Source organism: Mastigoproctus giganteus, chromosome 2 (genome assembly GCF_048544385.1).
Source record: "Mastigoproctus giganteus isolate SK-2022 chromosome 2, ASM4854438v1, whole genome shotgun sequence".
Lineage (NCBI taxonomy): Eukaryota > Metazoa > Arthropoda > Arachnida > Uropygi > Thelyphonidae > Mastigoproctus > Mastigoproctus giganteus.
This window is the reverse complement of record NC_143576.1, coordinates 62,385,494-62,412,481: the sequence shown is the minus strand read 5'-3', so window position 1 is coordinate 62,412,481 and position 26,988 is coordinate 62,385,494. Positions and strand designations below refer to the sequence as shown.

Below are 26,988 nucleotides of genomic sequence, written 5' to 3'. Positions count from 1 at the left end.
ACCTAGCATGCCACTCATGTAGTGCAGGCTACTAAAAAAGAAATTATTTACTTCGACACATTAAAGTAGTGGATTAAATATGGATTAAAAAAGATTCTTAATCCATAACAATCAATCAGGAATAAATGAAAATATCTAAAATCTTTAAGTGTAAATCTTTAAAAGGGATGAAAAAACAGGGGTATTAGAAATCCAAAGCATGGCAGCCTTTTTGGGAGGAGACAGCAGGTTTATTCCACGCTGAGATGCCACTGAAACAAAGTAAATTTGGGCGTGTCTCCAAAGAAAAAGCATCATGTACTGGCGCAGTTGTATACATAGATTAACTTTGAGTGCAGCGCCGTTCAAGTTACCTGTAAAGACCGTGTTCCATCTGGCCATCCATTCGACAGAAAAAATGATACGAAAAGAAACGCCAATACAATAAACTTCTTAGTTACGAAACTATACAATTCCATCTGCACGCTGTCACGTATTAATCATAATATTCTCAGGCGACTTGAGTAAAATCAGGCTGCTACAGCGAATTTACAGCGATCAATAATCACAAGAAAGGCATATGCCTTTGGCTATAAAGAACAGTGCGCTGCCATTTCAAGGCACAAGATAAATTGTACGGGCTACATCGTAATGGAGCATTAAGTTTTCATCAGCAAGTCGTATATTCACATTTGAATGCATCGTTTCCATTTAATTTCGGTGTATACAGAAAGTAGGAAATTTCTAAAATGAGAATGAAACTTTGAAATGCCACCAACGTTACACACAAACAGTACAAACAGTAGAAACACAGTCATGGGCAGGGAAGAAGTGAAAAATAAGAACCAAAACAATTATTGTGCATACGGACTGGAGAACTTGAATAAATGACGAAACTAACCCACATAGCACCTGCTTGTCCAGGCATAAGTATTTACGCATAACTGACAGACTTGAATGATATATCTTTATCTGGCTTTCAGTAATGGCTGTGCGCTCATAGTAACGGACAGCTCTTCGTATTGCTAATGCTAGAGGGTATAAGGGAGAAACGCAAAAGTAATGAAACGTTACAGCCATATCTCTTGAGAAGAATATACAACCACTAATGCTACTTCTAAAAGAGATATAACAGCGCGTGTACCACTATAAAGTGGTTTCTGGACTCTTGTTTTATGGTTCATACACCTACCGCTATCATTTCTGTGCATGCATTATCGTTGCTTCTTTTCCAGTTTACGTGTATACCACAATACAATACGGCCTCAGACACCACCATTAGATCACTCGCGAGAACGCATATTGCGCTCGCGCACACTCTTCATGGTAGGTCTAGTTAAGAGTACGAGGAAAGTACATTTAAAGATAAACTTTCTGAAAGCCAGTCTCCTTTAATGAAATACTGGTAGAGTCCAATTTAAGTCAAATACAATTCGCATTGCATCATACTGGTTATGGGTAAACAGCGACAGATACTAAATGAAAACTATGAGAGTTGGCAAAGAGAGGTTGGAGTGATAAACCTCTCAGCCGTAATTAGAATTCAGAGTTAGTTTTGTACGTAAGATAGAGAGCGCGCGCAATAATATTTCCTTCGCTGCCACATGTTCAGGACACATACTATAGAAACATAGACGCACGCATAATTCACAGTCAAAATATACATATTACATTTCATCTCGAACCTTTATATCTCATATCATACATCTAAAATGCCCTCGAAATGCTCTGGAATATTTTGCTAAGAAAACTGTCAGACTTTCATAATAATTACTCATCCGTTTCATATAGGATTTAATATTATTAAATCCATTTTATATTAACTCTACGAATCATTCTGTAATATTATAAACTAGTAATTACTAGCTAAATATTACTATTTATAAACTCATACGATAAAATAATAATAAAATATCTTTATGCGCTTTTATTTTATTGGTATAACCACCGCCCTTCCCTCACCGGGTGGAAAAGACCAGAGTCCAAATTCCGTCAAACATGCGAGGTATTTTCATGTGCCTCTTTTCACAACGTGGCAAAGTTAGGTCTCAGGTGAGAGAATTGGTGGCTATTTCTCCAGAAAACCCGGCCCAGCAAAATGCAAATCAACTGAATCATACACACAATTACAGACACCTCAAAGTCTTGTTGCTTGCTTTTGCGCTTATCACCCACCGTTACGCCTAACATTCACCCTGCAGTCTCGCACGCAGCTGAAATCAAACATCTGCTGTTCCATCTATCCTACAAACCATTACTGCCTGCTTCGTTGACTCACCTGGAAACATCAGTTAATAAGATTTGATCATACTGATATAATGATAGAGGCCATAAATTACACGAAAACTAATTCCTAATCTGATCAACGAAAATGATCAGATTTGGACTTAGGTTAACTGTAGTTTACGGCCTCATTAGACCACCCAATTTCTGGAATCAGTACACTTCAAGGATTCATGTTCCACTTCTTGGAGCAGAACCATCACGTCAGTTAGACTAACCGTTTAAAATTACCAGACATATCCTTATCAACAGAGATGCTGCAGCCAGAACCTTGATGCTGACTATCCGAAGAAATTCCAACTGTTGACACCTTGAAAACCACGCAAATATCGTGAATTCCTTTTTTATAACTCAGAACTACCAATTACTTATTATTGGAATGATTTATTGTTAGTGTTGTTACCAGGCCCCATTCTATATTATAATCATTTGCGTGGGTGCGTTTAATGTGGTTTCCATGGTTTATAAGAGCCAGTCGAATCAGTAACTAAAATTTGGTAAGTTTAGTGAGTTTGGAGTTCAACCGTGAATAGAAGTTGACTGCTTGCCACCCGTGTTCTAACTAGTTTAAAATAAATGGAGGAATTAGAAATGACAATTCAGAGGAATACTATCCGTGGAAATATCTGGATTAAAAAAAAAAAAAAGAGTACGCAGCAGAAAAAAACGCGTGTGTGACAGAGGAGTGAACCGGAAAGAACCTAAAACGGATTAAATTAAATACTTTTTCTTAAACAGGTATTACGATTTAAAAAAAAAAAAAAGTCTTTGAAGAACGCAAATTCTACTTTTCAGTTTTCGATAGTATGATTGGCCTCCATCAGCTTTAATCATTTGGTAGAATTAATAGCTATCAGAAACAAAAGAATACTGCGAGACAAGTACACTGCTCGACAAAATTAACAGAACAAAATGTTTTTCATGAATATTTTATTGTGAATAGTGTCGTATAAGGCTAATATTTGATATAGCAAACGTTCTGGCATGCAAATTCCGAGTATCCAATAGAAATCGTTCTACAATCTTACAGAGCAGTACATCATGCAAATCGTTCCTTCTTATAAAAACACGGGTCATGAACACATCACTTCATTCGCGTTTTTTGGCTTGCTTAGTGGAACAGCCGCATCTCCAGTAATCACGATGGCAAATCATCGTCGTTTAGATGATTCTTTGAAATGGCGGGCCGTGTTTAGCCGACCAGGCGCAGGTAGGGTGGCACGTTGGCTCAAAGTGCCACGCACTGTTGTCGCGGCACTATGGAGATAGAAACCATTACAAGAAGAGCTGGCCAAGGTTGCCTGAGGGGTACGTAAAACAGAACAGACCCCTATATGGCTCTAACAGCAAGACAGAACCCTACGATATCCTCTCATCAACTGTCTCTTGGAGTTGCTGAGGCCACAGGTGAAAACATTTCCAACCGGTCCGTGTTAAGAAGGCTCAGTTCAGGTGGACTCTGCGCAAGGAAGCCAGTGGTTTCTTTCCCATTAATCCCAATCCACTGCAGAGCTCGTCGAAACCGGTGCCATGAATATGGGACTTGGAACCCTGAAAAATAGGGTGTAGTTCTGTTTATTGATGAGTCCAGTTTTAGCCTGCAAACAGATTCCAGACGTTATTTCATCTGGAGACAACGAGGAATGCGGTACTATCCCTACTACATCAGAGAAAGGGAAAATTACGGCGGAGGCGGTCTACTCGTATGGGGCGGAATAATGATCAACGGCCGCACTTCTCTTCGTGCTTTTAATAGGGTTACCGTAACTGTGCAGAGTTACCGAGAACAGGTCCTCGAACCCCTATGTCCGACTTTTTAGGGGTGGTTGGCCCAGATTTTCTTTTTATACACGACAACGCCACTGCATATAGAGCTAAGTGGTGAAAAAATATCTTGAAATTGAAGATATCCAACGACTGCAGTGTCCGCCACGATCACCAGACCTAGAATATACATACTGTCTGCACACTGCTTGTCTGATATTGTACGTTGCCTGTTTCCAAGAAACTCTGCGGGTAGCATAGTGGATATAACCACCGTTCTACAAACACTGGATGGAAAAGGTCAAAATTTCGAATCCTGTCAATGATGCTAGAAATTGTTATTAGCTTTTTTCACAGCGTGAATGAGTATAGTCAATCTCAGGCGAAAGTTTAAATAGGTTTTTTTTTTTTTTTCTCGCGTTAACTCGGGTGTTTCGTCCAGCAATCAGAAGACAACTCGACCGCAGAACACGTAATTTACAAACAATTATCTTTATTTTAATATTATAATATACTGACGCCTCTTAGGTAGGTTGCTCCAGCTGTTAACGCACATTCATTCACAAAAAGAAGTCTGATTATCTTGAAGGGAATAAAAAAAAAAAAATCTGACTTTCGCTTGAAACCGAATAAGTTGGCCACAATGCAAAAAATGGCCATTAAAGTTCCTCCGTCAATAAATTCTTTTTGCACATGTTGCTGAAGTGTAGAAGTTAACCACCATGTTAATCACAAAAGCAGTTTTATTGAGACTATATCATTCATACCGATTGGAGAGAAGCCTATAAACTGTAATTTATGGATCTTATGGCCGTTATTACACATTTCGATTTGGTTGTTTGTCTAATGAAAAGCTTTTCATATGAGAAGTATACTATGGTTATCAATAGGAAACCTGTCGATTTAATTAGAAGACAGTAAAAAAAAGTCAGGCTTCTACATAAGGGAAATTGTAGGTAAAAATACAATAACATAACTCTGAAGTATTTCGATATTAACATAGTTTTGATGTTGGGGTTTTTTTAGGAGCATCGGCGACTAGGCCATGTTGTTCTGTGTATATTGCCTATAAATTGCGTGTGTTCTAAGGTCAATTTTTCGTTTTCTGGACGAAAAATCCGAGTTTCCGGGAGAAAAATCATGCTACCCTCGCCTGAGACCGACTAACTCATCCACGTTGTGAAAAAGATCCATAAAAATTCCTTCCGTCATCGACGGGATTCGAACTCGGGTCTTTTACCAAACCTATCGCCCTCGTGCTACCCACGAGGGCGATAGGTTTGATAAAGAACAATTTACCATCATACGTAGTAAGAGGACATAAGAAACCGAACACAAATTGAGAACGCTAAAGAGAGACTTGATAAAAGCTTACTTAAAAGACCTTTATGCCAAACATAATGAAAGGTATTTGAAATATTAAGACCTGCTGTTCATGGTACAGCCTGTTACTCACCGCGACTGAATGGCATTATCCTGGTGGTAGTTCATGGCGCTGCCTGTGATCTAACCTGCGAAGTAACATGAATTCTTCTAAAGGTCGTTAGAAGATTAATGGTGCTGCCTGTGAGTCTTAAAGCTAACCTGTGTACAAAACGTGACGGCAATTCCTGGTGTAATCATATTGCAAACAATGATGTGACAAATGCAGTTCAGGATACTGCCTGTGAGCAGTATCAAAATGGCAATTCATGTAGCGATAATTCTTAACTGAAGGAAGTTTATGGTGCTGCCTATGATCCAAGATTAAATAAGTTAACTAATAAGTCACCAAAGCTGTTTGTGATTCACGAGGATTTACCAAGTTGGGACCAAATAAGTTAAATACTTTTGGCAGATTATGGTGTTTGCCATGGTGCCTGGAATAAGTGGTAGTCCATAGTTCCGCCTACCAAGATGAAGACATGCATCTGATCGCTGTCATTGACTTGCTGGCCTGTTGGAGGCAGTATGGTAGATCCTGATGACGCTAATAAGCTTTTCAGGGAAGAATGTAATTGACCTCAAAGCTCGAATAGTTCAGCTGTAAACTCCGGCCTCCTGGACTAAATGACCACTCACTCAACATAACAATATTACCTAACGTTATGCAATGGGGCAGGTATACTACTATTGACTGGCCTTTATCAGTAAGACACCAGCACATAACAAGGCGGAGTCGCCATAGGTTGACTGGGATCGCCTACAAACAACAAATAAAAGAAAGAAAAAGCTTTCTGATAGCATCCAGTAGCTTCTTCATTTTGGGGAATATTAATTAGTAAGTAAATTTTCTTTTTAGTAGTAAAAAAGTTTTGAGACTTAAAAATTGGTGAAATATTGAAAATAAGAGGGCAATTCAATGACAGATATTTGACTGTTTCTTTGCAACAGGCTGGATATGAGCCAATTTCAAAGCATCAAAAAGAAACGAGAGGAGAACAGAAAGGAGGAAATAGATACCGAGCTAGAGAGAAGATGGAGAGTTAAAATGCTATAAAAATATCAGTTAACTATGAATTTTATAGCAATTCGAGAAATGCTGTCGAAACAAACCAAAGTACTTTCTAGTATATTTTTATTCCAAGAATTTAAGATTGGACGGATTGCTTTTTGGCAAATAGTCCAAGGAGGAATTCAGGGGGCGCGCCATAGGAGGAAACTTCGAGAGTAGGCTAGTAGATCAGTTTTGTCTTTTCATAATCCTAGAATGAAAACGTCTGGAAGAAGAAAGGTGGGAATACGAAAATTTCGTAACTATGACCTTCACAAAGAACCAAAGGGACGCATCACCATTATTTGGGCATAAAACGAGGTTCCTACTTTAAAATTTTGTTTTAATATCATAATCTTCATTTTCGATTTTCCACCTAATCTAGAATAAATTCCTTTCAGAATAACCTATTTCCATCAAAGAAAATATCGTATTTCTCATTGTCTCTTTTTAGTACTCACCATCTAGCAGCTATCCTTCAGCTCCCTTTCAGGTAAAAATCAAATTTTTTTTTTATGTTATGTAAACCCCAAACAAGAGAGGTATTGGAACCTGTAGTACCTAGTACCGTGCTTGGGTTGGAGGTTGAGAAGACGAAAGAAGATATTTGTTGACATTAGACTTGAACTTCTGTAGACTGTAATTTTCAAGAAATACGTACGAAGGAAGGTTGTTCCAGAAAACGGCACTTGAATGAATAAACGAGGAAGATGAAAAGTTGGTTTTGTGTTGGACAGTAAAAGGATGTTGGCTGGTGGCGGCACGTGTTCGGACTGTTTTGAAAGAGAAGAGCGAGCGGGAATTATAGAAGCCCATTCAGAAGAACAGTGCCCACGGAAGTATCTGTAGAAGGGGCATGCAGCAGAAACAGTGCGTCTATGAGACAGCGAGTGGAGAGACTCTGTTAGAGATGAATCATTAATTAACCTAACTGCCCTCTTCTGAACGGAATCAAGAAGCCTGAGAGAGGTTTTGGGGACACCACCCCAGATGTGGGAACAATATTCCATGGTAGGGTGGATTTGCGATTCTTACAAAGTGAACAGCTGTTTGGAAGAAAAGTAACGCGAAAGAGAAAACCAAGTTTTCTAAATGCAGAGGAAGCAATATTTGTAATGTGCTTGTGCCAAGAGAGATTAGAAGTCAGGGTAATCCCCAAAAGATATCTTTTGGGGATTACTCCGATTTCTAGGCAAATTGTCTTTGCCTAGAAATCGGAGTGTCACCAAAGATAAGCATAGGAGCAGAAGAATCCTTTTTGCGAGATAGAAGACAAGACTGAGTTTTAGAAGCATTGAAATCAAATAAGTTGTCTTTGCCCCACTGTAAAATTACCTGGAGAGCGGCATTTAAGGAATTGGTAGCAGAGCATATTTTCGTTAAGTTGAAGCTGACTGAGCTTCAACTTAACGAAAAACCATTAAGGTTTCTCAAAATGGAAAGCGGAATGCAATGTGCTATCATCGGCAAAACTATGGATAGGATTTCCAGTCAATGGAAGAAGGTCACTGATATTACAAGAGGAAAAGAGTGGGGGAAAGAACTGAACCTTGGAGGACACCGGCATTAGTGGAGAAGTTAGAAGACAGAGAGCCATCTACCATCACGCTCAGTGAGGAAACTGGATAACCAATTACAAAAAAAAAAAAAAAAAAAAAAAAGTTGGCAAACCATAAGATGGAAGCTTATTTAGAAGACCTTTATGCCAAACACGATCGAAAGCCTTTTTGAGAAGTTAAGAGCACTTGTGTTTCACCGAACTTTTCCATTGAATTAATCCATAAATTAATCCATTGAATTAATCCATAATCCATAAGCCAGAATATCACCAGTGGATCGGAATCCATACTGGCTATCGTTGATCAGACGGAAGGTTTCTACGTAGTTTAAGAGTCGGCGGTTAATTGATTTCTCCATTACTTTAGAAAGAGTAGAAGTAATTGCAATGGGACGATAATTGGATGGGAGGGATATGTCACCCTTTTTAGGAACTGGGCGGATATGAGCAAATTTCCAAGCAGAAGTAAAAACATCTTCGGAATAAGAAAGTGGAAAAAGGCGGCAAAGAACAGGAGTGAGTTCAGGAGCACAGGTTTTAAGAACAATTGGAGAAATACTATTGGGACCTGGAGCTTTCTTAGCATCAAGTTTCGTCAAAATCCTTCTGACATCCTTTTGACGGAAGACCACAGGAGGCATTGAACGGAGCGTGTTTTGAATGGTGGGAGGTGTTTTACCAAGATCATTAATACATGAGTTGGAAGAAAAATGGGATGCTAGCCGGTCAGCTTTATCCTTGGACGAAGTGACAACAGAACCATCTGGTTTGGACAGAGGTGGGACTACAATCTCAACCATCAATAATGAAGGCGTAATTACTCTTTACTCTGGCGCCTCCGTACCAGGAGCAGCAGTGCGTAGCACACGCTTTTTGATTAGACTGGGGTTCGAGCCCGTGACCACCAAATACGGAGGATGCGGAAAGGTCAGGCAATGACCACCGCATATCCCCGGAGCAATATGGCTTAGTTGCTAATGCTCCTAAAAACCAAACAACAACAACTCTTTACTCTGTTGCATTAAGTCTGCTAATTTCTTTTAAATATTTCAATGCACCCAGCAAAGTTTTTTATCCGAGTTTTCAGGCCTGCACGCAGGCCTGAGCGCATAGAAATGTACGAAAATAAATATCATATGATAGAATAAATATTTAAATAGTAACACTTATAAAAAAAAATCCGTCTATTATTTTTAAAATTTATATCACTACTATAAATCACATCGCACATGACATGAAGAACAATGGTGATAATCATCGAATTCTCAGTGTCTACTCATTTTGCATTCCGCTGAGATCATAAACCAGATGGGTGATAAAGTTTAAAGGACCTACCATCAGGTGGCATTATATTAAAAAAAAAACTGTGTACACTGATGTGAAATACATACGAGTAGATAAATAAATAAATGCAAAGTAATAATGAAGAAAGCGTATTGGACTTTCGCCTCCTTGAAAGTACTTCAGGTTGGCTCTGAGAAGAACACAGAGGGGGAATAAAATCTGAAAAGAGACTTCTCGCATCCTCTTCGCACGCCGTATTGATTACCAGAACAGCAAACCCCAAATGTTACCTAAAGGGTTTGTTATTGAATTCAGTATACTATATTAAAAATATTTTGCAAATGAACAATTTGCAATCATTTTCATTCACGAATACTGGAGAAAAGTTAGCTTCTGTATTGCAGTATGGTGAAAATGAAGTGGCTTATGTTTTGGTTTTCAAAAGATAATTAAATGAATATAATCGTACCATCACAGAGTATTATTTATCATCTGATATTTTCCATCACAAAGGAAGGCTCTGTCTTCAACAAAATCTGTTTTTTCGCACGATATCCTTCTCGGGATTAGGCCATCAACAACAATCCTTTCGTTGGCGATGTGCTACTGATGTAACATGCAGCAACATCTGCATACCTTGGTCGCCCTCCAGAACTTCCATGTTCCCTTCCTATTTTGATCATCCAGCACTTCACTGTCTGCAAACGTCACCTTACGTGTGAGTTTGTGGGTTAAGCGCCAACTCAACTAAGACTGCGAGGAGTAACTATATTGTATCTCTCAATTGCACGTATTATCTGTGGTGGATTTGCCTGTTTACTGGACGGAAACCAAAGTTTTCGGAGGAATATCATGCACCCCTTTGCATGAAATCTACTAAATAAGCTACGTTGTGAAAGTTCAATAAAAATTCCTGGCATCACTGACGGGATTCGAACCCATCCAATGTAGAGAGGACGATGATTATATCCACTATGCTACCCGTGAGACTAACTCTGCCACGGTGTAAAAAAAGCATATTAAAAACAAAAATGTTTTAATAGACTTTTCTGCCTCGAGGAATATTATGTAATACATTTTTCTGTTTCCTAAACCACTGCATAGCTCAAGAATTCCATTTCATTACCTGTCTGTACCAGCAACATGAATGCTGGTCTCATGCCGGCGTTTCTTCTGTCATGTGTTTTAACTTATTTTAACAAAAATAAAATATTATCATAAAAACTAGGCGCCAGGGTAATCCAGGCGCCAGGGTAATATTTCTAGGCGCCACTGACTTAGCGGCTGGAATTGTCAAGTTCTGGGTTAGCTTGCTTGGTTTTTGAAGTTAGTGGACGATACCGTTGAAAATTAACACTCCATTCAAATGGTACTTGATTAATAAGCAGGCAATTTATAAACAGCCTTAACCTACATTTACAGCAAGAAGGAAACATCAAAAATTCGTGACTGCTAGCATCATTACAGTGGCAATGAGTGACTGTGCAGCTCAGATCTCTTTCACTGCAAAAATCCACTTGGAATTTAATGACGTCATTGTGGTGATTAGATTAAACTGAGACTAAACATTATTGCTACTTAATGAGTTGGAAACCTCTTGCTGAATATTCGGATATTAGAGTAATTGACAGAATGCCATCTCTCCTTCCTCTTTCAACTCCAAGAACACTACACTCCTGGTAGTGGTACCTACCGCAATCAGAAGAGCGAAATAGGTTAGTTTAATCACCCAATTCAAAAGAAAATTATACCATTTCGGAAATAAAGAGTCGAATCAAAAATGCCTATATGGAACCATAATGAAGTCATTTCACTGCCCTTTTGTATCATATAGGAGTACCCTGGGTTCGCTTTTATTGCAATAAACGGCCAAAGACTTCTCATTATACACAGATTGAAGCTGTTTTCTCCAAAAACATTTTTATTTCTCTTGATCAGTTGTTGAGCACAGATAGATGTTCTGGTACCCTATATAAATGCTAACGTACAAAGTTGGACCCTGTCCAAACTTCAAAGCATTCTGGGTATTGATCAATAGACGCACCTAGTAGAGCTGTGCAGCGACTGAACGCTAGTGGCTGTAGCATGCATGGAAAGCTACAAAAGGAGAGTGAGTGATGAACAGATAGAAAGATAGCTTAATAAAGATATTGCACATCACTATCTATGACACTGAAATTATGTATGTAAAAAATACATTTTGTAATCTAAAGAATTATAAAACTAGTATTTTCATACCAATTCAGGTTTGTAATCCATATAATTCCATATTTTAACTCTTTCTTCAAGCAGCAAAAAATAAAAATTGCAGATCGTTAAAAAGCTTGTTTCGATTATTATTGCATGTAAATAATGATGTTATGGAATTAACTCCTTTATAACCAGCGTTCTTTCTTAACTCTCCCACTACCTACACAAAAATATCCAAAAACAAAAATTTCAGTTTGATGTCCATGCCGAATTCAAAATAAAGACAGAATTCATGCCCCTAATTAATCGCATAATTTCTATGTGCATATGTGATTCATGAAGAATCATTTAACTGCCCTGTCGTTCTTTATTTAACTGACTGACTGTGCTCTAATTTGAACAATACCCTACTAAAGTATTAAGTCCCAATATGCAACTGCCTCCTGTCTAATTTAAATGGAATGGGCCGTTACTTAGCAATTTATGGAAATCAGCTTATATATGATTAAAGCAGATAGCTTCGGCACTGTCAATAATGTTCGACTTTGGTACATATGATCAAGAGACATGGCTAAGAGCGACAGTGAATGTGACAAGAATGAATGAACTCGGTATTCCGGGTTTATAATAATATCCTTCTATTGGAAAAAACCAGCATTGACAAGCACATAATCTGGCTAGAAGATGATACGCCACAATCAGAACAGAGGGCCTCTTTCCTATGACAAAATCGATACACCTATACAGCACAATCCACACACCACCACTGCATGCTGGATGCAGAGGTGTTGTGAACGATGACGGTGGGAACAGTGTTGATTGTAATGCGGCTCCGAGGGTTCCCCCCAACTCCGCATTAGTAATAAAAGTAAAGTGTAAGTTGTCTGACGGCCCCAGGGGTTCCCCATCTCCGCGTTGTGTACTTTGTTTGTATTGGTAATATAGTGAGAGGGTGCGTTTTTGAAGTCCTGAGTCCCTCCTGGTGACCCTTGCAACTAAGGCCCCATAGTTTCTTATTTTACTCCTTATATGTTTCAAGTGAGGTTGGAAAATCAAGTTGGTGTCCAGGACAATGCCTAGATATTTAAGTTCCGTGGTGAGCTTGATAGTTTTAAATCCAATCTTTATTTGTGGCGGCCGTCGAGGATCCAGTCTTCCTTTCACGAGGATGGTGGAAGTCTTTGTGGAGGAGATTTGTAAGAAGTGGGTCGAGGCCCATTCATGTAATTTTGTCATTGCCTGGCTTGCAATGGTCTCCAATTGGGTTCTTGAGTCTGCGTTTATCATAAGAACGAGATCGTCCGCAAAGGCCTGGGAATGGGCATCACCCAAGTTCGGTCCTGCGGAATATAGTTCTTGGCGAGTTCCTCGCCGAGAACTATATTCCGCAGGACCGAACCCTGGGGGCAGCCCTTGCGGACCGGTCTAGTTAGGCTTCTATGTGGTATGTTTACGGCTATTTCCCGTAATGAAAGGTACAATTTCATTATGTCATAGAGGTTCCTTGGTAAAGAGGCCTGCCTCAGTCTTGGGTGGACGCTTGGCCGCCAAATGGTGACAAATGCCCCCGCAAAGTCAATCGAAATGACCAGAAAATACTTACCGCATGCCGCAGCAGCATGTTGGAGACGTTTCAGTGCGTCGGTGGTGGAGACTCCTGGCTTGAACCCAAACTGGTTCGGACTTGCAAGTCCGGTCGCGTCGTAGTGGGACTGTATTCTTCTGGACAGCATCCTTTCAAGGAGTTTGCTCGCAACTGTTAGCAGGGCAACTGGCCGTTATGAATCTGGTCTGTCTGGGGTTTTTCAATATCAGTTGAATGTTCGCAGTTTTTCAGTCTTCAGGAAAAATGCCTGTGATGATGATGCATCTGTTGTGTATGGTTAGTAGTAGTTTTGGTACAGTTTCTACTGTCTTTCTGACGATTTCTGGCTCCAGGAGGTCGAGACCTTGGCACTTTGTTTTTGATCTGAGTCGCTGCCGCACAGAGTCCTTTTTCTGTGAATGGATCTTCTGGCTGTTCGGTGGTATAGTTTTCATTAGCTTGGGGGATCTGGTGCTGCAGAAGTGTGATGGGTGAGAGTGGTTCTGGAAAGATTGCGTTCAGGATATTATTTATTGATTCTTCCCACGTAGTTGACAATGTACCCTGCGGAGTTTGCGTTGTGGCGATAACCTCACCTCTTTACACCACTCCTCCTGGGTCTTCATTACCTGTTGTGGAGACAAGGTGTTCCCAAGCCTTCCTTTTACTTTTTCTGATCAGGTTGGTGTATCGGTTTCTGGCTTCCCTGTATCGGTCCCTCAGAGGGGAAGCCTCAGCCTCACGCAAGCTGCGACGGGCTCGCAGAAACTGCCTCTGGTGGGCATTCGCCTCTCTTCTTAGCAGTTGGATTTCTGGTGTCCACCACGGTACTGCCCCTGCTGTCCTGTCGGATTTTCTTTTCATTGCAGCTTCTGCGGCTGCTGTGATAATTTTTGTGTTTTCCCGGTTAAGAGCACTGGAGGTCCTTCCGGAGAAATTCATTGGCTGCAGTGGATAGATGATCAGCGAAGAGCTCCAAATTTGCGCTTTTGACAGCAAACCGACTCAGGACCCGTCTGATTATTGGAGTTCTGGTTATGGTTCTAAGGATTTGAAAGGTGATCACTCTGTGGTTGGACGTCGTCCAGGAGTTCTGCACAGTCCAGTCAGAGATGTACCCGGCTATGTTATAGTGGCCAGGGTGACGTCGATAGTCGCTTCGCACAGAGTGTTGCTGAAGATTGGTGGCCAATTCGGTTAATTACTGGAGCCAGGGATGCGTTTGCTAAAAACTGAGGATTTGTCCATATCTTGTTCCAGGGCGATCTGGTGAAATGCTATGCCAGGTCGGAGATGGGCAATTAACATCAGCTCCGATGAGTATTCTTTGGTGCGCTTGTAGTGTCCAATAGTGCTTGAAGATATTGAGTTGCAGAGGAAATCTCACGCCTCGGTCTACAGTACAAGGATACTATGTAAAAGGGTAATGTGTGATGAATTCCGTTCACGCCATATATCACTGGATAATTCTATAGCAAGTTATATAAAGCAATGGATCGAGAGAGAAGACACCACCACTTCTGTCCATGCTGTGGTAGCAGTATTATGATGCAGAAATGTTTTCATGGTACGACAATGAAGGGCTCTGCCAACTCTCCAGTTTATTATGATCAAACATCTCGAAGTATTGTTACCAAACCAGATTCTTCTGCAAAGTGGTGGTATACCATCACTATTCAGAAGAATTCACTAATCAACTTTCTGTCCTGCGTACCCAGGCAAAAAGTGGTCCAAGGACGTCCCGTGTGTGATTGTGCACACAGCAAGGCTTGTTGAAAGTACCTTCAGATATGCATGCAAATTTGTTTGATATGTCATCGTGGAGCTCGCATCAGACGGTAACGGGCGAAAGCGTTGTCACCAGCGAAGCACGTGCCATGTGAAATCGGAGGGCTGTATGTTTAAAAATGGCTAAATGCTAAAGGGAGACAAAGTATATGCGAAGGTAATAGAAAGATTCACCTTCTAAGAGCACGTCCCTCTGATGGGCACCTAATAAAGTTCAGCTTGCTTATCCGCTATATTTCGCTTGAAAAGATTTAGTGTAACAACAGCTGTAGATGAATACAGTTATGGACTACACCACGAGAGTATCTTGTAGAATCATTTCCTTCCAACAGCAAATATTTCTTTACGAAACATTTCCTTCCAACAGCATTATGATATAAGGTTCACAAAATATCGAATGGATTGCTGAAAAAGATTATAGCATTTAATGCTGCAGTTGTGTGTAAAACACGATATGTGTTAAAAAGGGAGATGGTCATGGGATAGACCCTTAGGTTTCATTTACGGTTTATAAGCCTTCTAAGTATTAAACGAAAAGGGCGGCTTTTATAGTTCTTTTAGTGATCGTCAAATAAAAAATTGAGACCATAACTGAATTAAACCGATCTTCCGGTAACAAATGTAAATTGATTATAATATATCTTTGACTGTAATATTGTAATCAAAGATTGTAATATTACAATCATTATAATAATAACGATATTATATAATCATGGTTGTTTGGGCGATGAGACGTTTAGATGGCGGTTATTCGTTCCATCCCTTAGGTTTTCTTTAAAAAGTTGAGCTCCTTAATCGCGAGCCACTGGGCTTTTTCTTTACTCCAAACTGCGTCCGGTTAGACATATACGCACGCCGTTTATTTTTATTTAAAAAAAAAAAAAAAAATCTAACAAATGTTTAATTTCTACCATGAAGTCTAAAGCAAATCAGTTACATGCGCTGCTCCGTCCTCTGATGCCACTTAAGCAGGCCATATTTATTTGTTTCTGAGCGGTTTTAGGACATCGACTATATTAGTCATGAGCTCCAGTTGGTAATGGTGTATAACGTGGATTATATCTACATGAAGTTATAGCTACCCGATGTGTCAACTGGCCAGTTGACACAGACTTTTGGTAGATATAACTTCAACGTACACAACATACTAGTTGTGTACACTGAAAAACTTTAAACAACTCACGGAGGGAAACCTTATTCGTGACTGAAGAGGGCTTTAAAATTCCACCAATCTCCGACAGGATCCGAATCCAAGCATATCCAAACGAGGGCAAAAGGACAAAATTATAATGCCATAGATTTAAGACAATGGCAGTTCTACAGCAGTGATGACGAAAGACTGGGATGCGATCTGTAATTGCTTTTTTAGCATAACAAACTGAATAACAATTCCACGATGAATGTCAAGGTTTGGGGTATTATTTATTTATTTTTTTTATCTAGAGGTGTGCTGCTGCAGCACGACAAAGCCAGCCATCTGGAAAAGACAGAGAATATTCGGCATGCAATCTTTCCCTGGCCACTCGAAGGGTTTATATTTAAAGCTGGGTTGCGTTATTTTGGAATTTCGCTAAGGCGACTATGGCCACGAGATGCGTTTATCATCGCAATCAACTTAGCTTGCATCAATTGTAAGCATTCGTTTTTGCTAGATTAAAAACCCGAATTTTCGAAGGAAATGAAAACCATTCATCTCTGCCCGAGATCACTAACTTAGCCACAATGCGGGGTCAAAAAATAAATAAAATAAATTCTTTTTTTTGAGCCGGGACTTGACCGAGACCATTTTGACATGATGCGCAAAGACTGCAATCACAACTGTAGTCGCGACGGCATTTATGTGAAAAGTCAACGATTCTGCGTAAATGACAGACAAGCCAAAAGAATTCTTCTATACAGAAATATATTCATTGGTTTTGCGCTGGAAGAAATGCGTAGTGAAGTGAGGAATACCTTATTAGCATATAATGTTTATGTACAGGTTAATTTCTTCAAGTTAATGTACTAAACCACAAATCATTTAAGTATTCTACTGTTCACCTCCTAAACACTTTCTAATTCTAAGGATACAGACTCTCCAATGTGTCCCCATAATCTTTGCATATTCAGATATGATTACCTGCTGTAATCCTGCAATTGATCTTAGACATTCTTGATAAATAACAGATGTAACAGATGTTGAATGTCCCCAGAGGAAGAAATCGAGTGGCATCAAGTCTGGCGGTCATGGTAACCATTCGATCGTCCCTCATCTTCCAGTCTACTTATTAGGAAACATTTTCTTCAATAAACCGTCGGACGTTACGTACTCGACTGTTCAACATATTAGACATTTTTGAAAGCTCTTATATGAGGTGAATCTTATACCGAGGAAAATTTTTGCGCGTTAGAATGCCATAGCTACTGCTGTGAAATCTTCTACATTGTTGTAAGAACTTCCTTATGGAGTTCTCCGGAATTGTTACAACCTTGTTTAAGCACAGCTACTGCATTCTCTTCATTAGTGGCTTCCTCGTCTACCACGAGGAGAAGGTCGTGGACAAATCCCCTTCTCTTAGAATCCTAAACTGATCTCACTACGGTTGTGTGACTGATATATCTATCTGAATGGACCTATAGTTTCTCTGCAATGATACTGATGAAAGCGTGCCAGGTGAAGTCCAAGTTTGCAAAGGATACAAAGGAAATGACAGTAACCGGGATACACTACTGCAAACAATACCTCCACTATCTTGAGTACAAAGTAATAGAGAACGAAAAGGATCGGGGTTTACTGGTATCAGTTAGTAAAAGTTCTCTGAGTAGTGTACACGGACTACTAAGACAACTCATTAGATTCTGTCAATGATATACAAGAAGTCTTGCATACAGGTCTGGAAGCCTCATTTTAGGAATAATGAGGATCTTTTGGAACGGGTGCAGAGAAGAGCAACGAGATTAGTGAGGGGAACAAAAGGACATGCTTATCAAGAAAGACTTCAGGCCTGCAAGTTGCAGTGTCTAGAAACTAAGTACCTGATAGGAGATCTGACTGAGGTATTTAAGGCTTCGGATGGATTGGGTAAGCTCAATGCTAATGGAATCCTTTCTCTTGCGCACGAGTGGGCATAAATTCAAATTGAGGAAGGATGGTTGAGATCGATGTGCCTTCAGCCAGCGAGAAGTTGACTGTTGGAAACAAATTTTCATCTGGTATTGCTGAAGCGAATAGTTTGAATAAATTTAAGGAAGAACTAGACAAACTATTAGAGGGGATGGCCAGTGATGTGGAACTTTTTTTTTTGGGTGAAGCTGTATAAGTTTGCTTTCTGGCATTGTTACCAATACTAATCCTTGAGGTTGTCACAGACATTCTCTCAGATATGCCACTGGTCCTTGAGGTTGTCACAGACATTCTCTCAGATATGCCACACAAGCTGTTCTTGCTACCTGGGAGTCTAAAACGCTGATGGAACTGATATTCGGGTGACACTCAAGTCAAAGTGGACCCAATTTCGGCGAAGTCCGGACGGTCTATGACAGCCAAATCCTCTGCTTGCACCTTCACGATGGTGGGACTGTTAGTAATCCTGGGTATAACCTTCATGCACAAGTACATGGTGGGTGACCACCCAGGTGTGAACCAACGTAAGCAGGGGTCGAGGTGTGGCGCCCACACCACATGGAGGAACGCCGCCCCTCTATGTTACCAGGCAGTACTAGGTGGTAGATGACTCTCATCAACCGGTGAAATACCACCACTTTGCTTATTGGAGGCTTGAAGTGGTGGAACCCATGTTTAGTCTCTAGAGCTAAGTTCCGGCCAACCCTTCCCTATCTCTTCCCTCATGCAGTATGATTGATGATTTTTGAGGTTATGATGAATGTCGTGGAGAGATCCAATATTCCTTACATTTCGAGGGTACAGCTCTAAAACGGTGTTCGCAGGCCGGCCGCTAGTTAGTACACCGGACTGAACCTATTGGTAACTCTCTAGGAAGCTTCCGGATCAGCTAGTGTATAATCTTGCTACCTCTACTCTGCCAGATAGTGACTGGAGGGAGTCCGAGTAGTGTGTATGCGGGGAGCATTGTCGAGGCCACGTTATGTCAAGGATCTGGGTATATTCTTACCACATGTACGGCATATCCAAAAATTTCATTACTTCATACAGCATGTCCCACCCACTTTTTCTTACTATTGAATAAACCATGAATTGTCAAAATAATAGAGCAAGCTTATCTGCGAAAAGATCTAAACCTCCCAAGGACTTCCTAATTCATTTCACAAATATACGTGGTCTCAATTCTAATCTCAACGATGTCCATTTCCACTTGCAGTCTTCCAAACCCCATGTACTTTTTCTGACTGAATCTCAGTTATCAGTTGATTCAACTACTGCTCATCTCAGATGTCCAAATTATTTGCTGTATGATTCCTTTCGCCTCAAAGGTGGTACTTGTGCATATGTCCGTTCTGATATTCCCTGTCAGAGACTTGGCAATTTGGAATCTCCTCTCTTTGATCTTCTCTGGCTTAAAATCTCTCTACCTCATTGTGTAAAATTCATCTGTTGTCTCTACCGTTCTCCCAACTCCACTAATCACTTGGAGCTCTTTGACTTCCTCTCTTTGCAACTTGACTTTCTCCAGTCCAACTTTCCTAACAGTGAGGTAATTTTCCTTGGTGATTTTAACGTTCACAACTCCAGCTGGCTTCCGTTTTCTAGTCACATCGACCCAGCTGGTCGAGATGCTGAGGCTTTTGCAATTACTAATGACCTAGCACAGATTGTTCATTTACCTACAAGAATACCGGACAATCCTAATCATACAGACAATACGCTTGATCTTTTTCTCACAAACAACCCTTTTAAGTACAAGGTTGAAGTGAGAGGTCCTTTAGGCACTTCAGATCACAACTTGGTGATTGCCTCTTCTCCAATGGAACCTTTATCTCATGGCTATTCCCAACCTCGTATTGTTTGGCATTACTAGAATGCAAAATGGGATGACCTGCGAGACTTCTTTTCTTCTTTTCCTTGGTCTGATTACTGTTTCAAAACTTCTGATGTCAACGTTTGCTCAGATCGTGTCAGTGAAATTATTCTTGCAGGAATGGAATCCTTTATCCCACACTCCACTTTAAAATCTCGTCCTTTATCTAAACCTTGGTTTTCCAATAAATGTGCTAGGGCGTCCAAGAGAAGACCGTTGCATATCGTAATTGGCTTGTTTCTAATTCTTCAGTTTCATTTTCTGCCTACACCAAAGCTCGCAACAATTGTAAAGCAGTTATTAATCAGTCCAAACTAGAGTTTGAACAGGCTAAGAGTAGAAAACTTGCTTCTTGCCCTAATGGTAGCCGAGCATTCTGGTCTCTTGCCAAAGCTATTGGCCGAAACTTTTGACCATCTCTGCTCCCACCTCTGTCCAAACCAGATGGTTCTGTTGTCACTTCAGCCAAGGATAAAGCTGACCTGCTAGCATCCCATTTTTCTTTGAGCTCATGTATTAATGATCTTGGTAAAACACCTCCCACCATTCCTAACACGCTCCATTCAATGCCTCCTGTGGTCTTCCGTCAAAAGGATATCAGAAGGATTTTGATGAATCTTGATGCTAAGAAAGCTCCAGGTCCTGATGGTATTTCTCCACTTGTTCTCAAAACCTGTGCTCCTGAACTTACTCCTATTCTTTGCCGCCTTTTTTCACTTTCTTATTCCAAAGGTGTTTTTCCTTCTGCTTGGAAATTTGCTCATATCCAGCCAGTTCCTAAAAAGGGTGACAAATCCCTCCCATCCAATTATCGTCCCATTGCAATTACTTCTACTCTTTCTAAAGTAATGGAGAAATCAATTAACCGCCAACTCTTAAACTACCTAGAAACCTTCCGTCTGATCAACGATCGCCAGTATGGATTCCGTCAGTGTCGATCCACTGGTGATATTCTGGCTTATGTTACCCATTTATGGACTAATTCAATGGAAAGGTTCGGTGAAACACAAGTAGTTGCTCTTGACATCTCAAAGGCTTTTGATCGTGTTTGGCATAAAGGTCTTCTAAACAAGCTTCCATCTTATGGTTTGCCAACTGTTTTTAGTAATTGGTTATCCAGTTTTCTCTCTGATCGCTCACTGAGGGTGATGGTAGATGGCTCTCTGTCTTCTAACTTCTCCACTATTGCCGGTGTACCCCAAGGTTCAGTTCTTTCCCCCACTCTTTTCCTCTTGTATATCAATGACCTTCTTCCATTGACTGGAAATCCTATCCATAGTTTTGCCGATGATAGCACATTGCATTCAACTTTCCATTTTGAGAAACCTTGTCCAGCTCAATCAGCTTCAAGTTCTCGAAAATCTGCTGCCAATTCCTTAAATGCCGATCTTCAGGTAATTCTCCAGTGGGGCAAAGACAACTTAGTTGATTTCAACCCTTCTAAAACTCAATCTTGTCTTATATCTCGCAAAAAAGGATTCTTCTGCTCCTATGCTTATCTTTGGTGACATTCCGATTTCTAGGCAAAATGATATATCTCTTTTGGGGATTACCCTGACTTCTAATCTCTCTTGACACAAGCACATTACAAATATTGCTTCCTCTGCATCTAAAAAACTTGGTTTTCTCTTTCGCTCTCGGCGTTACTTTTCTCCCAAACAGCTGCTCACTCTGTATAAATCGCAAATCCGCCCTGCCATGGAATATTGTTCCCACATCTGGGGTGGTGTCCCCAAAACCTCTCTCAGGCTTCTTGATTCCGTTCAGAAGAGGGCAGTTAGGTTAATTAATGATTCATCTCTAACAGAGTCTCTCCACTCGCTTTCTCATAGACGCACTGTTTCTGCTGCATGCCTCTTCTACAGATACTTCCATGGGCACTGTTCTTCTGAATTGGCTTCTATAATTCCCGCTCTCTCTTTCAAAACAGTCCGAACACGTGCCGCCACCAGCCAACATCCATTTACTGTCCGACTTCAAACCCACAGAACCAACTTTTCATCTTCCTCGTTTATTCATTCAACTGCCGTTTTCTGGAACAACCTTCCTTCATACTTATTTCCTGAAAATTACAATCTACAGAAGTTCAAATCCAATATCAACAAATATCTTCTTTCGTCTTCTCAACCTCCAACCCAAGCACGGTACTAAGTACTATAGGTTATAATACCTCTCGTGTTTGGGGTTCTCATAAAAAAAAAAAAAAAAAAAAAAAAAAAAATCTCTTCTAAGCATAAAAAAATATGACGGGAAGTTTTTACTCCAATTAGTTTTCCTTATTCTAATTAAATTTTTCTTGCAACAAGAAAAATATGTAATTACAAACCCTTGCTAACGTGGCTTTTGAGATATCCTGTATATTTTGCTTATTTATAACCATTTATATCCATTTGAATTACTTGTGTAGTTAAAAAATGAAGTCTCTGAACGGGAATTAGAAACAAGATTAAATGGATATAACCAACTCTAAAAGTTTAAATACAGAAGTAATTGTAACGTACTGGATGGAATTCGTTGAAAAATACATGACTGAAAAGAAAAAAAATCTACGATCACACTATGAACAGAGATTTTAAATATGTGAATTGATACATGACAGTTAAGTGTGGAATATAATATTATCATATAAAATGAAAAATTATGGTTCATATCTAAAAACAGCAAATCTCATTGATGTAACTGTCATACAGCCAGATCGGCCACGGCGCGTGAAGAGTGTGGGGAAGAGCATCAGTGACAAGATTTTTGGGATGGCAGCTCATGATCTTTGGGGTCGTTCGGAATGTGGCGAGGTCCAGAATTTACCACTGATAAATCCGTTAATTAGTTAATTTCAGTGCAGAACTTTAGTGGCCCATTTGACTTTAATGCCATCCAACAAAAAGTAGTTTGAATTTAAGCTGGATTACTAAATATATATATATATATAAAATTTCCATTTATGGTTTTCTCTGGCACTTTGTTCCTTCCTCCAATGCACCATAATAAAAGTAAACCATTCCAAAGCCCCAATTTAATTAACAGAATATGATATAATAATAAAAGATTATATTTGATATAATGAAATAATTTTCAAGTATGGTCCGTATACAGTCAAAGGCCAGATGAGTTAAAAATGTTAAAACGTAATGAGCATATAAATCTACAAATAAAAACTAAACAAAATACTAAGCAAAATTAACTATAAGAAGAAATTATAAAACTCAACCATGAGAAAACCTTTAAAATAACTTTACTTTTTTTTTTTTTTTCAAATGTTGAATACTCCTAAATTTGGCTATTTTGATACTTCAGAATCAAATCAAACAATATTTCGAATATTATAACTGCTCAATTATTTCTCAACAGGATTAGAACACAAACCATTTACGCATGTTGAAAAGGATAGCGAGAAAAGTAACAACTGTGCTATCCATGAGAGCTTTCTGCTCCTCCGAGCTTGCTTGACAGCTTGTGTTTCAGCAGATGAAACAGTCCACCATAAGGGTAAACTGTTTCATCTGCTGGAGGTGTTGGTTTTTTTGCGACTTCACACTGAAAGCCAACCGTTGCCTGCAACTCCTCCAAGACCATATTCCAAATCTGCACAGCCTGGGAGGCAACATACATGGCGAAGCGTCGGATACCGCAGTTGCGGTTCTTTGATTTCTTCAGCGAACGTTTACATGACAGTATCATCTGCAAATCGATATCCTAATGGATGCTGTTTGAATAGTTCAGGCAACTGTACTCGTTAAATTTGAATTCGTATGATTATTTCTTATGAAGCTTGCTGAATGACAATGCCTACAAGAGTAATCAGCATTGAGGAACCGAAAGCTGAAATCGCAGCTATTGTGGAGTGTATTACCGGAGAAATCCAAGCTGCAGTTATTAAAAATTTCAGCAAACGTTTGCAAATGCTATTAGATGTATAAGTATTGAAAAATTTTTCACATGAATAAAATCTCTCCCCCACCCACCTATTATTCAAGAGCGTCGTAATATAAACTATTCTGCAAGTGAAATACTTCAATAAACATAATTAAGTCCAACAGCTTCTTTTCATGATCCTATAATTAATTTCTCTTCGTTGTTCTAAGGGAGTATTTATAAACATTTTTTAATTTTTCAAATTTTCTCCTTTCTGAACTTCTTATCTTGATTATCTTAGCGATTATTCTTTTTACTTCTAATTAGCCTAGAATTTGTGAAAAATTCTCTTCAAAAGATACCATAAGTAAACGATGGAATTATTTGCAGTTCAGTTAATTAAACTCTTTCCTCAATTAATGCAAATTATACATACTTTCCTTTTCTCCATTAGGAGTGGATAATCGCTATGAAGTCATTTAAGTATTAAAATTGCTAACGAGACGAAAAAAGCAATAACATTTTTGTAATTCCTGCTGCCTTACGACAAATACTCTGACTTTCTGAAAAATCCTATTTTTAACTCATAAATTGTTGTCAGAATGCAATAAAGTGTTTTTTAAAATATGCGTTAGTCCTTTATCGATATCTATATGTTTAAATACTGTTACTATGACAACTTTAGTAAGCAAAATATAAAGCGAAATGTCCGTTTAAGCAGAAAATGTCTTACCAGTAAACAAGATCTGTTTACGTCACAAAAGTTCCTTTGCTAATTTCCAAACTGCATTACAGTAAAAGTAAAAAAAAAAAAAAAAAAGTTTAAAATGGCTTAGTTCGTTTAGTAAAACAAGGTTTCTAGGACAGTTGTCCAACAGTGCATTTCGATCGAGAGTAACACAGATCACTTGAATTTCTGTAGATCGCAAACATTTCAGCTAATAATTATTTGAAAAACAAACCAGGACCTTTAATGCAATTTTAGAAATGCACAAACTCAAATAAAAAATTTCTTAAAACACAATTTTAGAAAGTACATATTAAAAACCTTACAAAGCTGAAGAGCACTCATTCATCGCAATATTAAAATCGCACGTCGGCAAGGCAACTCACCTTTAAGCCTAAGAAATATTCTGTGCCAGCTCGTGTCTTCTAGAACAGAACTTTTCACTACTATGCAGGTTACCCACTCTGTCAATCATAGTCCACTGAAAGTAAATATTTTGATATGAGTTTCGACCCACAATTTTAAAAAAAAGTAATTGAATACTGTTATGAACTTCAATTCAATGACAGTTATTCGATATAGTATTGAGTTTCTTATTTTTTTCCCTTTAAAGCCGTTATGTGCGTTTTCTCACTGATTGCGAGGAATATCATTAACATTCCACTATAATGGATTTTGATTTGATAATGCCATGCAAGAGGGTCCACACCAATCTCGTATCAAAGAGGAAAATCTGAAAAGTAGGTACAATTCTTAAATCGAAAAAGAAAAACCAACCATGGAGTTTTAAATTAGTGCGTTTAGGTTTTACGTTATCATCAGTTCTTAGGAAGCCACATTACTTAACATTCCACTTTAGTTCACGTGCTAGATGTCAATTAGATATCCTGTCATCTAATTTTGAATTAAAAGGCTTCTTATTGTCTAACACAGAGACAAAAAAAAAAAAAAAAAAAAAAAAAAAAAAAAACTCTAAAATAACTAAAGATTATTTTAGTTAAGAAAAAACAAATATTTATCGCTACTGATTTCAGAAATGAAACAGTTTTACAACTTTAAATATTCGATAACTTCAACGGCCTCGTATATTAAAAATCTATATTAGAACGATAATTTCTAAGGATTTCGTATTTGGAGAATTTTTCAAAGCTTTTGGCAAATTCAGCATAGAATGAAATTCTATTAACATCCCAAATTATCTCAATATAATATAAAGGTAAATGTTCTCATCTCAATTTTTTTCAGTTCGTTTTAAAGATAATTCGAATAAAATAAAGAATGAAGTTGATCAGAATGAAAAAAAATAATTTATTTAAGAAATAAAAATCAAACACACCCGAAATATAACTCGCTGCATATGTTATCTAATTTGTCTAATTTACCCTATAGAATCATTTTTCCAAATCTACAAAAAAAATATTCTTATTCAATCTTTGCATTCCTTCAATTAAAATTCTCATAATCCTATCGCATCCCTCTTCCTTTCCGGAACCCATATTGTTCCCTTCCTATCATTTCCTCCATCCTCAATTCTTCTTCGTCTAGTCTTTATTCTCAACATCACTCACCTTCCTTTCCTGCATGCGAGATCAAACTAATGGTTCTAAAATCCTTACATCTAAATGCATTCATTTTATTTTCTATTGGAATTATAATAGCAGTCATAAAATCCTCTGGCCATTAGCTTTCTCATAACTATATATCTCTTTAGATATTTTTGTTAGTTCTCTTATCCCTTTATTTCTCATTGCTGTATCCCAATTTCCTAATTGCTAATTTCCTTTAATGCTACTCCAACCTCTGTTTCAATTATTGGACCCATTTCATCCTCATATTCCTATATATCTACAGCACATTTATTCAAAATAGCATATTTATCTTTCAATAATTTCTCATATCCATCATCAACAGCATTCTGTCTTGGTAATCCCTAAATTCATTGTTCAAAAACTCCACCCTTTCAAACAACTAATCATATGATCTTTTTTAATATTCTCTATTTCTCTATACTGCTCCCTTGGCCATTCCTCTCTTGTTTCGTCTGTTCTTATTCTCCCCAACCTATTATTATATCTCTATTAATTTCTTTTCCCCATTTTTCATTTCATCCATTGCCCTTATCCTTGTACACTAATCCACGGTTTTTAGCTCTGATTACTTTCTTATATACTTTTACTTTCTCACTTATCTCCATAATTCTATTCCTTATTTTAATCCAGTTCTTAATGACCTCTTCTCTTTCAACTTTACCTTTAAATACCTCTTAATTCCTTACAAAAATTTCCTCATCTGCCTAAGCTTAACTAATCTCAAAACTTAGTTTGGTTAATCTCAGATTCCTTCAAGTTAAAAATTTAGGCATTAATAGGAATCAAACAAAGAAATTTGATTCCTATTAATGCCTAACGATAAGAGTAATCCTCTTCAGCAGAATGTCCAAGGCCAATTGCACTAATAAAACCGAATTTAAATATGAACATTTTAATGTCAAATGAGTGAACAAATGACAAAAAATGGAATTTCATTACA

At 38.6% G+C, this 26,988-nt stretch overlaps 1 protein-coding gene across 1 annotated transcript in view; it reads right to left on the bottom strand.

The window, feature by feature from the left end:
- The window catches only part of LOC150089320 (sodium channel protein para-like), a 2,114,826-nt gene that overhangs the window by 2,047,925 nt on the left and 39,913 nt on the right, over positions 1-26,988 (bottom strand). The window contains exon 2 of the mRNA XM_090389008.1: positions 24,846-24,940. The gene's annotated coding sequence lies outside the window, so the exon portion shown is untranslated. The remainder of the gene's footprint in view (positions 1-24,845; positions 24,941-26,988) is intronic.